The following is a 12939-nucleotide window of genomic DNA, read 5'->3' on the forward strand; positions in this document are numbered from 1 at the left end:
ACCATTGGATCCAGCATGTTATCCAGTAAAGAAGTCTTTAATGAGAAGAAGAATGCCGAAGAGACAGATATGGTGCAGACTTATTCATTTGTTTGAGGACGTTGATCTTTAGTTTAAAAGGTAGTTGAACCAAAGCAATATAATAGACAGTGGATTTTTTTGATTGTTTTGTTTTCTATGTTATCCCACTTTCGCATCCACGCCCAAGACACCAGGGGCGATTTATAACGTCTAATTATCTTACAAAACCCGCACGTCTTTTTGGCGTGTGAAGAAACCGAAATACCCGAACGAAACCTGCACAATCTCAGGGAGAATGCGAATCTGCTATTACGAGGCAGCAGCTCACCCAGTTGCGCCACCGTTTCGCCTGAAGGAGGACCTACAAAAAAAAAACCAGCAGCATCTATAGAGGAAGAAAAATAATTGTACTTGAGGGTTTAAGTAATGTGCAGTAGTTTAAGCTTTGAAATATATTTATGCTCTGTTGTGTGGTATGACTATAGCTGTCAGTAGTCGCGGCATGGAAATTTCAGAATTACAAAAATGATGTGGGAACATTTGCAGAGGGTATCGGTGACAAGCACTGGATCAAAAACTATCTGGCCCATTCACGTTTGTACGTTTAATTTTATCGCAGATAAAGCATTTTCCATTTCAATATTTTTAAGAAAACTTTTAACTTTTTAATGTACATTATAAAATATAAGGCATTTTTAATTTCCTTGGTTATGATTATTTGAGCAGCATTAGCCGCAATTTATACGTGCGTCGTTGACAGACAAAGTGCACAAACAAGGAAGGTATCACAAAATGCTGGAATAACTCAGACTGAAGAAAGGTCTCGACCCGAAACGTCACCCATTCATTCTCTCCAGAGATGCTGCCTGACCCACTGAGTCACTCCAGCATTTTGTGTGTGATACCTTCGATTTGTACCAGCATCTGCAGTTATTTTCCTACACAAGTGCACACACATGTTTAGCTACCAGGTTTTTGTTTAAGAAAATTCAAGTTTATGTTGAGATTTTTCAGGGACTTGAATAAACGCATAGTTTCAATCGTTTAGCAATGCCCAAGAATGGTTTTTTTATGGGGTGGAAATAATGGTTCCGAACCAACAGGAACTACTATCACTACAAATTTTTTACTGGAATTAATACTATTAACCCTTTCTGATTAACATTGGACTCATGAACTGCAGTGTAAAATTATGAATATTCCCCAGGAAGCAGAATAATCTCACTTTTTAGTTTCACACAGTACAATCACAAACACATGGTTTATTAGAGATGACTATTCATTCTGACTAAAATGATTTCAGAAATCAAATAAATCTCCTTTAGACCGTTGGCATTGTAAGAAGCTACCAATGAAATAATAGGTTGAATGACTTGCAGTATTGCAAGTCTTCTACTTTAATTTTTAGTCCTACATCAAAAATCCCCCCCCTACATCAAAAATCTTCTAACCCCCCTCTCTAACTCCAGGTCCCTCAGATCGGCCGACTTGGGGCTATTCACTATCCCACGGTCTAGGCTTAAACTCAGGGGTGACCGCGCTTTTGCGGTTGCAGCTCCTAGACTGTGGAACAGCATTCCTCTCCCGATCAGAACTGCCCCCTCCATCGACTCCTTTAAGTCCAGGCTCAAAACATATTTCTACTCCCTAGCGTTTGAGGCTCATTGAGGAGGCGCTGTGAACTGTTTGCGTGCTACTGTATGTTTTCATTTTTTTTTCTATTGGAACCTAATCAAATGTACAGCACTTTGGTCAACGTGGGTTGTTTTTAAATGTGCTATACAAATAAAATTGACTTGACTTGACTTGACTTGACAATCCCTAAGGTTTGCACTACAATTGACAGGTGTTGTTCTTGGGGGTGACCACTAGGTAATGTTGCTACCATTCCAACACATCTTCAGTTGTGTACCTCAACGTCACTGGGTGTTTCGGCCTTTTATCACAAGACACCCTCAGTCGAGGCAGGCCCACCGCAGGGTGATCAGACCTGGGTGTGTGTCTTATGGTTAGCCTCCAGATGGTCACGTGGCAGCCCAGACAGCATCTTTTCTTTTCAGCCACAGCCAGTGACTGCTCCGTTCGGCGGCATTTGCAAGTTCTTTGATTGCCCTCCTTTGGGCCTGCCCTCTGACTCCTACTTCCCTCAGGAGCCTTGCAGTGGAACTGGCTACAAAGCCCCTGCACCCCACCTCCACTGGACGCACTCTTACACTCTAACCTCGCCCCTCTGCCTCTACTGCAAGGTTGGAATATCTCAGCCTTTTCCTTTCAAATGCTTTGTCCACAGCCTCCTCCCAGGGCACCGTCAGCTCAATGATGTAAACACGCCGACAGGAGTTGGACCAGAGGACGAGGTCTGGTCACAGGTTGGTAGCTGCGATTTCAACTGGGAAGGAAAGCCTCTGGCCTAGGTCAACCCGCATTTCCCAGTCTCTGGCTGCGCTCAGTGGGCATGAGTTGAGAGGCGAGGTGGTAGTCTTCCGTTTCTCTCCTTCCCGGATGAACGATTGGATTTGCGGGAATGGTAGCTGGGCATTGATAGGCATGGCGTTGGTGGTAACTCTCTTGCACTCGAGTGCAGCTGCCAAACACCTCAGCACCTGGTTGTGTCGCCAGGTGTATCTGCCTTGTGTTAGGCTGGTCTTACAACCGACCAGGATGTGCTTGGGGTTTGCTGGAACTGCACACAGGGGGCAGGCTGGATCCTCTCCCAGCCAAAGATTTAAGTTTATGGGAGAGGGAAGGACATCATATGTGGCTCTGATAATAAAGCTCAACATACTTGACTCCATGTTCCACAGCTCACTCCATGTGATCTTCCTCCTCTCAATGCTATCCCACCTCAACTTTGAACAAAAAGATGAATAGCTGTAAGCAAACAGTGTTCACAGTAGAGTTTTATGATCTACTAGAAAAGAGGGCCCGTTGGGCCCGTCCCCACACCCCCCATTCTCTCCTCCCCCAGCCCCACTCTTACTCTCCAAGTGTGCCCGTTGGGCCCGTCCGCCTGATCTGTGTATGTCAAGTGACCACTATAGGCTTTTTTTTTTTTTCCTAATCAGATGTTTTTTGTTTCCCCACCCTTACTCTCCAAGTGTGCCCGTTGGGGAGGGCCCGTTGGGCCCGTCCCCACACCCCCCATTCTCTCCTCCCCCAGCCCCACTCTTACTCTCCAAGATGTTTTTTTTTTTTTTCCTAATCAGATGTGCAGTACTTTGGTCAACGTGGGTTGTTTTTAAATGTGCTATACAAATAAAAGTGACTTGACTTGACTTGCAATAACAAAAAAGACTTCTTGGAAGCTTTTCGAAACAATGTAGCCGTCACAAGCTGAAAACTAAATCCTTGCTGAAAACTAAATCCTTTTCTGGAAACTTTTGGAAACAAATGTAGCCCCTTGAAGAAAAGGGTTAGAAATGAAAATTTAAACTTTAATATCTCTCTAGCTTTAAAAAGGTAGCTTCAATTTGAACGAAAGTACTTACAATAGTTGCCCAGGTTAATTGTGAATACGGCGGTACAAAAATCGTAGCGCTTTGGTGTACCGTCTTGGAGGAGTAGGGTTTGTAAGTTAAACTTCCGTACATACACACATACATCCCTACATACGAACTAGAAAAGAGGGCCCGTTGGGCCCGTCCCCACACCCCCCATTCTCTCCTCCCCCAGCCCCACCCTTACTCTCCAAGTGTGCCCGTTGGGGAGGGCCCGTTGGGCCCGTCCCCACACCCCCCATTCTCTCCTCCCCCAGCCCCACTCTTACTCTCCAAGATGTTTTTTTTTTTCCTAATCAGATGTGCAGTACTTTGGTCAACGTGGGTTGTACTTCTCAAGGTTAGACACAGCTTACCTCTTTCTGCTTATCTAAGTAATTTACAATGTGCAAGAAGAAGCAGACAACCATTTTGTGACCTGTTTCTTTTGTAAATACAAACTCTTTCATTCCCTCCTTTTATCATAACATGATAACAATTCAAGTCCCTGCGAAGCACAATTCGGTCGGATACACTGTATTACAAATATCAAAGCAATTATTAGTAGAAAAATCAAACTGTAGTGCACTACGGACCCCCAGAGACTTCCTAACCAGCTGAATGGCCACAAGCTCCCCTCACCATAATAGCCATGCATCTGGCTTCCAATCTTCTTGATTTTATTGACCTCCTGAAATATGTGGGCTGCTAAGTTGGTAGTATTAGAGGACTTGTCGAGAACATAAGTACAATATTCCCGTCCTATTATGGCATAGGTCCCTCCTTCCTTGGCCAGAATAAAATCCAATGCCATACGATTTTGCAGGGCCACAGCACAGAGTGCAACCATCTCAGCTGTTATGGATAAGAGATCCACCTGTGTATCGTCTAAGGCTTCCGCAGTATCATTAGCCAATTTCCCCATACCGAGGCCATAGATATCAATTGTCGAGAGGCACGAGCTGTCCCGTAGGATGGGTAGGCAATCATCCAGAACTGCTCTGATTTAGATAAGCCTCGTTTAGCCCTTAAGGGAAAGGATAACTCAGTCAGCTGTGGTACCATACGCATGTGTGGGACTACATAGGCCTGATAACCACAGCCACACCATGGCTTGGGCCTTTTCCATGAACCCATGTCATCAGGTGGCATTCCTGGTAACCAAGGGTAAGCCCACGAACCACACACCAAATAAGTGCCATTTAGAGGTCCAGGGGGATCAAACATACCCAAGGTGTCACAGGAACTGTTTCCCAGAAACAACCCGCTCTCTTTGGTATTACAATAGTAGATGGCATTAGTCTTTCTTTCTGGGTAGGAGGTAGTTAGTCTCAGCCGTGGAATTTTCTGGGCTTTAGTTTCGGTTGCTTTCCATCCTGATTTGAATGGGGAAACATACCATCCATTAAAGACTGATTCCCGACTCTGCGTCTCATTTAGGAAACAGGAAGCTGCCCAATCCTCAGTTTTGTTAAAAGGGATGGCCATGAAGGGTATTCCCCCTTCACTGTTATGAGGGACATGGGTGCATATCCAGCAAGCACCAGCACTACTACTATGAGCAAATTCATAGCTGAGGGATAGATATACATTATCTCCCTGGGTCCAGCCCATCCGGGCCAGTCCCAGGATAACAACAAGGATCAACAGTCCCATCTTTACAGGCCATACGATCCCCGTTGTTATCTTTTGGCTTTCCCAATGCGCTTGCAGTCAGTCAGGTGTATCCAGCGTGGGTGATCTTCGACTTTCACAGCTGTAGGTATACTTGGCAGGGCCTGTTCCACCGTTTTCCTAGTTTCTTCCGATCCCAATTTCTTATTAGTACGTAGTCTCCTGGTTGTATGGATTCACCGTTATAGTCAGCCGGCAGTGGTCTCTGCATCTCCAATGCCTGTGAATGCAAGACAGGATTGCTCCGCTGGCATATCCATCACTCTTCCCGAATTTTCCCAGTGGAAGGTTACTGTGGTTATTGTTATGAATCAAACCCCAAAGACCTGGAGACATGAGAGTCTGCAAATGATGGAATTTTGAACAAAAAACAAACTGCTGGAGGAACTGCTGACCTTACCTGAATCCACCTATCCCGTGCCAGCTCTTGCCCCACTCCTTCCCTTCACCTCTTTCACACAGCTAGCTTCCCTCTACTCCATCAGTATGAAAAGAAATCCCAACCCAAAGTGTTGTTTGGCCATTTCTCTCCACAGATACTGCCTGACCCACTGAGTTCCTCCAGCAATGTGCTTTTGTTTCCCCCAAAACTAGATCAAGTGCAAAAAAGGTCAAAATCCCCATAGCAGTGGTCAGTGCAACATATTGATCTTTTCAACCCAAATATACAATTGGTCTTATGTACTGACAATACACAATACTCCCAGCAATCCACTAACATCAATCTCTATAATAACTGATTTTTGAGAGAGTCATTCACAGAAGTTTAGTTTTGAGATGTGGAAGGCACAAGGGTAACCCACAATTGTGATGGGTGGAGCTTAAATACTCCACACAGATGTTAAGAAATCTGGAGTGTTTGCAGATCGCTGGAGTTGAGTGTTATTGAAGACATTTTCACTGTATGTTGGGAATCTTTGGCCTAATTAATTTCTGACGTGGACAAGCAGGATGTATGCTGTACATACGATGTACAGATACGATGTACCTTGTATCATCTTGTACCAAGATACGATGTACCTTGCACTGAGGCATCAGGAATCTTGTAATGGAATGGAAAAAGCACATCATTCAACACATTCATCCCTATTGGTCACCTTTCTTATTTCATAGAGTCACACAGACCAGAATCAGGTCTTTTAGCACTTGTCCCTCTAAAACATTCCTATCTATCAACTTGTACATGTATTTTGTACATATACATATGTACAACCTATATACTTATCATTCATTATGGTAAAAAAAAACCTGTCCCTCAAATTTCTTTCATATCGTACTTCTTTCAACTTAAACGCGTGCCCTCTAGTTTTAGACTACTTTTCTAAGAAGAAAATATTGTGACTATCTACCAATCCATGCCCCTTATCATTTCGTAAACTGCTATAAGGTCTTTGCTCAGCCTCCTTTGCTCCTGGGAAAACAGGAGCCCATCCAATCTCTGCTTATAACTACAGCCCTCCAATCCAGGCAACGTCCTTATGAATCTTTTCTGCACCTTATCTAGCCTTGTAGGGACATAGGGATTGGGTGGAAGGGTTCGAACCCTCGGATTGGCTAGCGAGGTCACGAGGTGCGTTAGCGCGGTAAATTTGTCAGTCTAGCGTTTGAACCCTTTTAGGTAAGACGTTAGGTAGTAGTCTAGAGCTTTGAGTGTTGCGTATTGTCACGGGGTTTTTAGAACTGTACAATAAACTTTGACTGCAGCATCCATCGCTATCGGACTTACTACATTGGTGACCCCGAACGTGATCCGAAGATCACAGGAACATGTCGCAGGTAGGAGCGAACAGCGGGCAGCAGAACGCGAGCGGCGTTCACCTACCCCCGTTCTGGGCCCATCAGCCGCACCTGTGGTTCGTGCAGGCAGAGTCCCAGTTCCACCTCAAGAGGGTGGAGGAGGACCAAGAGAAGTTCCACCACCTGTTAAGCTGCCTACAGCCCGAGGTGGCCGCGCGGGTGGGACGGTACCTGACCAACCCTCCCCAAACCGAGAAGTACGAGGGGCTCAAGAGGCTCCTGCTGAGGACTTTTGGCTGTAGCCAGAACCAGCGGGCTCTGAAGCTTCTACATTTACCGGAGCTGGGGGATCGGCTACCGTCGGTTTTGATGACGGAGATGCTAACCTTGATTGGCGACCATCAGCCGTGCATGATGTTCGAAGCGGCATTCAGGGAGAAATTGCCCCGGGACGTCAGGTTAGTGTTGGCGGACGTTTCTTTTGAAGACCCGGTAGCGTTCGCAGAAAAAGCCGCCGCGCTCGTCACGGAGGCCTCCACTCCGGACGACTCGGTAAATCGGGTTTCGAGGCCCAGCAGCAGCCGGCCGCGCGGCCAAGATGGCGGCGCATCGGCCGCCATTTTGCAGTCAGCCCGCCAAGTCGGGGCTGCAGCACCCGCCATTTGGCAGCGGGCCCGAGCGACAGAGCCGCACAGGCGTGGCTGGTATTTTTTTCATAAGCGGTGGGGCAGTGAAGCCCGAAGTTGCAGGGCCCCTTGTTCGTTTCCGGGAAATGCCTCGGCCGATCGAATGTAGAGGCAGTCTCGATCGGCCGCAACCGCCGCCTCTACGCCACGGATCGAGGTACCGGCACCGTTTTTTTAGTCGATACGGGAGCGGTTGTTAGCATCGTGCCTTCCTACGATTGCGAAGTGTGAGCAGGTAGGAAGGGTCCATCCCTCATTGCGGTCAACGGCAATCCCATCCGTACCTACGGCAAGAGGGTCATGTCCCTGTCTTTCGGGTCCGGGACCTACCGTTGGGATTTCATCGTTGCCGACGTGGGCCAGGCCATTCTGGGCGCGGATTTCCTTTGGGCTTTTTCGTTGGTCGCAGACGTCCGCGGGAAGGGCCTACAACCTTCGGCTAGCAGTATAGAGCCTGCTACTCCACCACCTGCCGCCCCACCCTGCCCGTCGGTCCAGGCCATCACCACGGCCCCCGGTCAGTTCGCTGCGGTTCTCGCCGACTTCCCGCAGCTCCTCGTCCAGCGGTTCGATGCACCTTCAGATAAGCACAGTGTCGTCCATTTCATCCCTACCGAGGGGCCGCCTGTATTCGCCCGGGCGCGGCGCCTACCTCCCGACAAGCTGGCCATGGCTCGGAAGGAGTTCCTCAATTTGGAACGACTGGGGATTGTTCGGCCTTCAAATAGTCCGTGGGCCTCCCCCTTGCATATGGTCTCTAAAGCATCTGGGGGGTGGAGACCATGTGGGGATTACCGGCGTCTTAACGCTGCAACCCGGCCTGACCGCTATCCGATCCCTCACATACAGGACTTCTCCGCCAGCCTTGAGGGGGCTACGTTTTTTTCAAAAATCGATTTGGTGCGGGGATATCATCAGATCCCTGTCCACCCACCGGACATTCCTAAGACGGCTACGATTACTCCGTTCGGGTTATTTGAGTGGTTGCGTATGCCGTTCGGTCTCAAAAACGCGTCTCAGGCATTCCAACGTCTTATGGACCATGTGGGTCGCGGATTGTCTTTTGTATTTATTTATCTGGATGACATTCTGGTGGCTAGTCGTTCGGTACCAGAGCACCTGGTCCACCTTTGCACTGCGTTCCAGAGGTTGCAAGACCACGGTCTGATCCTCCACCCATCCAAGTGCCAGTTCGGCCTGTCCGCGGTGGATTTCCTGGGTCACCGGGTCACACCGGCCGGAGCCACTCCTTTGCCCGCTAAGGTGGACGCTGTCCGATCTTTTACCCGCCCTACCACCATCAAGGGCTTGCAGGAATTTGTGGGCATGGTGCATTTTTATCACCGGTTCGTGCCTGCGGCAGCTCGGATCATGCACCCCCTTTTTCAATGCCTCGCGGGTAACCCCGCTGAGTTGGTTTGGTCCGCAGCTGCAGAGGCGGCTTTCGCCGCGGTTAAACAGGCCCTCGCCAACGCCACCATGCTCGTGCACCCCTGCTCCTCTGCCCCCACGGCCCTGACGGTGGATGCCTCAGACGTGGCGGTGGGTGGTGTCTTAGAGCAGCAGGTCAACGGTCACTGGCAGCCTCTGGCATTTTTCAGCCGGCAGCTCACTCGGCCTGAGCTGAAATACAGTGCCTTTGACAGGGAGCTCTTGGCCCTCTATTTAGCAGTTCGCCATTTCCGATATTTTTTGGAGGGCTGCTCTTTTGTTGCCTACACGAATCACAAACCCCTCACGTTTGCTTTTTCTAAGGTTTCTGATCCGTGGTCGGCCCGCCAGCAGAGGCACCTCACCCTCATTTCCGAGTTCACCACCGATGTTCGCCACATCGCGGGTAAGCTTAACGCCGTGGCTGACGCCCTGTCCCGGCCGGCCACTTCCTCTGTTTCCCCCGTCCGTTTTTACCACATCCATGTGGATCTGGTTGGTCCATTGCCCTACTCTAGGGGCTACACTCATCTACTAACGGTGGTCGACCGTTTTACTCGTTGGCCGGAGGCTCTTCTGTTGTCGGACACCTCGGCGGCCTCCTGTGCACGGGCCCTGGCGTTACATTGGGTTGCCCGTTTCGGCGTCCCGGCTATCATCACTACCGACCGGGGCGCCCAATTCACCTCGTCCCTCTGGGCCGCGCTTGCGCAGCTCTATGGGTCCCGCTTGCAGCAGACCACCGCCTACCATCCCCAAGCTAACGGGATGGTAGAGCGCTTCCATCGACAGCTGAAGGCGTCCCTCTGTGCCCGCCTGACCGGCCCCGACTGGACCGACCAGCTGCCCAGGGTCCTCCTTGGTATTCGCACGGCCCCTAAGGCTGATCTGGGTACCTCCTCGGCAGAACTTGTCTACGGTTCGCCCCTGCGGGTGCCGGGTGACATTCTTTCTTTGTCCTCCCCCTTGCCGTCGTCCGTCCCGTCGGTTTTGGCCTCTCCGGGCGCGGGTAGGTTCCCTGGCCCCAGTCCCAGCCTCCAGTCACGGAAGTACAGTGGTGCACGTGCCGGCGGACTTGCAGGACTGCGAGTTCGTTTTCCTCCGGCGGGACTCCCACCGCCCCCCTCTACAGCCGGTCTACCAGGGCCCTTTCCGGGTGCTGAAAAGGGGGACGGTTACCTTCACGTTGCAGGTGGGAACCCGTCAGGAACTCGTTTCTGTCTCCCGGCTCAAACCGGCCCACTTGGACAAGGACCGTCCGGTGCTGGAGGCCCAACCTCCTCGCCAGGGCCGACCTCTGGCCGGCACACCTGTTTCCCCAGCTGCGTCCCTTCCCTCACCCCTCGGGCCTCCACCGCCCTCGGCTGAGTTCTTTCTGCCTTTGCTAGCCACGCCGCCATCACCTGCACCGGCGGTATTGAGGGTTTGGCGGGGGTCATGTAGGGACATAGGGATTGGGTGGAAGGGTTCGAACCCTCGGATTGGCTAGCGAGGTCACGAGGTGCGTTAGCGCGGTAGATTTGTCAGTCTAGCGTTTGAACCCTTTTAGGTAAGACGTTAGGTAGTAGTCTAGAGCTTTGAGTGTTGCGTATTGTCACGGGGTTTTTAGAACTGTACAATAAACTTTGACTGCAGCATCCATCGCTATCTGTAACATAACACTCCTTTGCTTTAGCCTTTACCTTTGCTTTAGCCTAGATGATAAGGGTAGCAGAATCTGAAGAGATGCAGACATTCATCAATGAGTAGGATTTAATGGTGGCAAGAGAAGAGATAGGCCTTGGGGTGATGGACGGATGTGAGGGATGGACTAGCAGGAAATAAGGGAGGCGAAATATGAAGGGATGTGAGCATTGAGATAAGGATATATTACTAAATGGGATTTAATGGTGGCGGAACAAATGGGTACTACAAAGAAATGAAGGACTGAAGAAAGGAGTGTGGGTATGAGGTAATGTAAAGGAGATAAGGTTTAGAATAATCCTATAAAAATAGGCTGCCCGGTGTACTAAGTGGGCAGTCAGATGGTTGACATCCTGATTGTTCCAGCTGTTGTTTGCAAATAAAGGCTTTTAACTTCTTGAAGAATTCTCCGTGCCATCTGCTTCATTTTGAACACCGGTAACCACGACAAAATTGGCGTAGTCGGCAGGATCGGAAAGAGGCCCATTCGATAACGGATGACAAGCTAAAGGCGCTTCCAAGCCCGTCAGGGGCTCCCCGGTTCAACAGGTGGCCACCCGCAAAAAAGGTAGGCGGTTTTCCGCTTTATTTGGACTAATGGCCTGTTGAAAACGGGGGACCACTGGTGGCACAGGAGCGTCCAGGCGGTCCAAGGGCCTCTCCGATCCAAAGAAACTGTCTAAACTATTCTAAAAAGAGACCCGGAGGATTGCTCAAGAAGGCTGCGCAGTGGGGTAAGTAGAAAATAGATAAGTTAAGAAAGTGGATTTGTGACGTCACGAAGACCTCGTGGATACCGCCCTAAGAGGATAGGGGACTGAATAGACGAGGCGTCCTGTGGATACCGCTCTAGTTAACTAGGGATCACTCTGGTTAGCTAGGGGTCTGGACGGGCAGGATAAAACGTCCTGTGGATACCGCTCTAGTTAACTAGGGATCACTCTGGTTAGCTAGGGGTCTGGACGGGCAGGATAAAACGTCCTGTGGATACCGCTCTAGTTAACTGGGGATCACTCTGGTTAGCTAGGGGTCTGGACGGGCAGGATAAGAAGACCTCGTGGATACCGCCCTAAGAGGATAGGGGACTGAATAGACGAGGCATCCTGTGGATACCGCTCTAGTTAACTAGGGATCACTCTGGTTAGCTAGGGGTCTGTACGGGCAGGATAAAAAGGTCCTGTGGATACCGCTCTAGTTAACCGGGGATTACTCTGGTTGGCTAGGGGTCTGTATGGGCAGGATCAAAAATTGGAATAATTGGATAACATAAAAATAATAAAATTGCAAAATATTAAAGGAATATAGTAGAACTGTAGAACATAGAAATAGCGTAATAGGTAGCATAGTGACTATAGAGACGGAACGGAGTGAGACCAAGGACTGCATTTAAACTGACTGACCAAGTGCACTAACATAAGACGAATACAACGAATAAAATAACTGCAGTTGAACTACTAAGTAGGAAGTTCCCCGTATCCAAAGAGGATATTAAAAAGCACTCTGAGAAATGGGAAAAAAGGACGAAAAAATTGGTTACGAAATGGCCCACGGTATGATATAAATTTGATATATTTATATTTTGATATAAATATGTGTGATGAAATGGAAGTGTTAATTAAGAACTATAAGCCTAAGGATAAATCAGAAACCCGAGTAACGAAAAAGGAAAAAGAACTAGACGTACTTAAATTGTTTAGAATAGAAGGAGAAAGGCTGAGGAAAGCATACCAGGAAAAGAATACCCCCCCAAACAAGGGTGAAAAACCCCCAAAACAGCATGAAAGTCAGGAGCTTCAGGAGAAAAAATCAACTCTGTACCCCAGCCTAAGGGACCCTGGGTATCCCCCTTCCTATTCCGGCCAGGACGGAACAAAGCAGTGCCCTTTGGTAAAAGGGAATAGTGGAGAAGAAGAAGTCACAACTTGGAACGATGAGCAAGACATAAAGGAATATAGACAGAGAAGGGGGCAGCGAGAAAAGGAAAGGATGAAGCAAGAAGCACGGGAACTAGAAGCAGACATCAAAAGGCTGCAGGACCTCAGGGACCTCAGGGACAGAAAGATTTATGGGACCCGTCAGGCAGCAAATGAGGAGTATGAGGGAGACAGCAACGCAGAAACACAGGCATGTAATCAGCAGGCATCAGAGAAAAGGCAAAACTGTGAGAATGAAGCAGAATTTGAAAGTGATGGGGAAAGAACAAGGGAGTGTAGAAGGGAAATAGAGGCATC

The sequence above is a fragment of the Rhinoraja longicauda genome, chromosome 23 (genome assembly GCF_053455715.1).
Source record: "Rhinoraja longicauda isolate Sanriku21f chromosome 23, sRhiLon1.1, whole genome shotgun sequence".
Taxonomy (NCBI): domain Eukaryota; kingdom Metazoa; phylum Chordata; class Chondrichthyes; order Rajiformes; family Arhynchobatidae; genus Rhinoraja; species Rhinoraja longicauda.